This window comes from Atta cephalotes (genome assembly GCF_000143395.1).
Source record: "Atta cephalotes unplaced genomic scaffold scaffold00004, whole genome shotgun sequence".
Lineage (NCBI taxonomy): Eukaryota > Metazoa > Arthropoda > Insecta > Hymenoptera > Formicidae > Atta > Atta cephalotes.
This window is the reverse complement of record NW_012130068.1, coordinates 3,211,109-3,213,330: the sequence shown is the minus strand read 5'-3', so window position 1 is coordinate 3,213,330 and position 2,222 is coordinate 3,211,109.

Here is a 2,222-nt window from a genome sequence, read left to right as displayed (position 1 = left end):
CTCTTCTCTCTCTCTCTCTCTCTCTCTCTCTCTCTCTCTCTCTCTCTCATTCCCATAGCGTCAATATATCGACAAATTGAAATCATAAAGATAATAATATTTAACGATAAGACAAATAACAATGAAATAAAACAATGAAATAAAATGTTGTTTTAAAAACATGAATCATGTAATTTTTACATAAAAATAACCTAAAATAGAATAATTATTTGTCAAGACAATTATAATGACTATAATACCATTAGAGTGAATTGTGACTCAACAACAAACTGTATTGTACTAAAAGTATTGGATAATGAATTATTAGCAAAGTAAAAACGTTACGTAAAATATCAATAACTTCTGCATATAATACATCTCCTTTAAAATTAAGTGACAATTGGCTTCGAGCCCGTACAATGGAAGATTTGTAATCGGGCGAACGTGACTTATGTTTGCTATGAGCGATATCGCGACGTGTCACTGTTGTCATTTAAATGGTCTGATAGCGCGTATCACGTGTCGTGTACATCGTTATTATCATCGAAACGTGCGTACCACACGTGGATGTCTCTAATCGTTACCACGATATTTGTCAGTGCACGCTTTGGCAATACTAACTGCGACTCCTACTATTTATACACCGCTCAAAATAATGCTTCATAAATATATCTTTTGAAGTTTTATAAAAGTCAAATGTCATGAGAGAACAGTTTCAAAAACTCAGAAATCTGTCGAGGAAATTTTCTACGTTTGAAACAGATAATAAATGCGATTCAGAAATTTAAATTTGTTTTTATCTTGATTACAATTCTATTATAATATTCTAAATTTATTCTTTGTTTTTATCTGACTCATGATTGATAAAATGGAAATTATTTATACATCAACATAATTTTTCTTTCCAAACTTTGATATTGCTATCAATGCTATCTTCAATATTCAAAGCGCAAAATCATCCTTTTTTATGAAACTATAAATCTATTTTTTTATATTTTTAACCTTAATTATCCTTCATTTTTATTTTTATTTTTTAAGTACAATTGCCTTGTTTGTAATATATAATATCAGTATAATCATAAATTTAAGTAAGATTCTCTAATTGTTCTTTAATAAAAAATCAGTTTTTAATTTTATTTAATTTTGAAGTAGATAAAATCCATCGAATTGATATCGAATATAATCCGATAATCAATGGATCTTATCTATTTCAAAATTAAATAAAATTAAAACTGATTTTTTATTAAAGCATAATTAGAGAATTTTACTCAAATTTATGATTATACTAATACTACATATTAAACAAGGCAATTGTACATAAAAAATAAAAAAAAATATATATATATGTGCAGTAAAAACGAAATGTTAAAATAATCGGCGTTCGGAGTGACGCACAAAAGTGAGAAGTGGGGGTGTGTCGATCATGGAGGGAGAAATAGTTGGTCTAACACGCGTGCGCATTCTCATATTTTTTTACTCCCGCCGACTTACTCTTCCCTCTATATATGACATATACAGGTTGCTTTTGCCTCGCAGTAATCGAAAAGGAATTCTTGTACTAGGTTGGATCACGTTGGATCATCGCTCTTGTATCACAAATTCAGGTACGATTATCAGTTAATTTCATGCAAATTGCACAAATTTTTTTTTCTATTTATTATTGATTATTTATTTTCTCAACAAAACAGGGTGCAATTTAGAATTACAACAATAAAAAGGCACAAATTTAATACACAAAATATTTCACAAATGTCGAATTCAATGTCAAATAATTATTTCTTTTTTTAAATGTTTGCAGTAAAATCATTGTATTAATTTCTACTATTTTATAATTAATTTAAAAAAAGTACTATACAATAAATATTTCGTTCTTCATCATTAATTTTTGATATATTTTCTGATTTATTTTTTAGTATATTTGGAATTGATTTTTTCTTAATTAAAATATTGAGAGAGTTTATTCATCTAATCGAATACCGATTTTTTTCTAATAATTGATAAAAATCAGAAACTTTGCATTCTCACTGAATCATTAGTGATGTGTCATGAAAATAATTTTAGGCTACAATAGCTTTTTTAACAAAATGATCTGTTAGCATTTTTACTATTATATATATAGTTATATATATAATTATTTACTATTTCAGATTAATGATTTATAAATTCGCATATTAAGAGTAAGAGAGAGAGAGGGGGGAGAGGAAGGAGGGAGGGAGGAGAGAGAGAGAGAGAGAGAGAGAGAG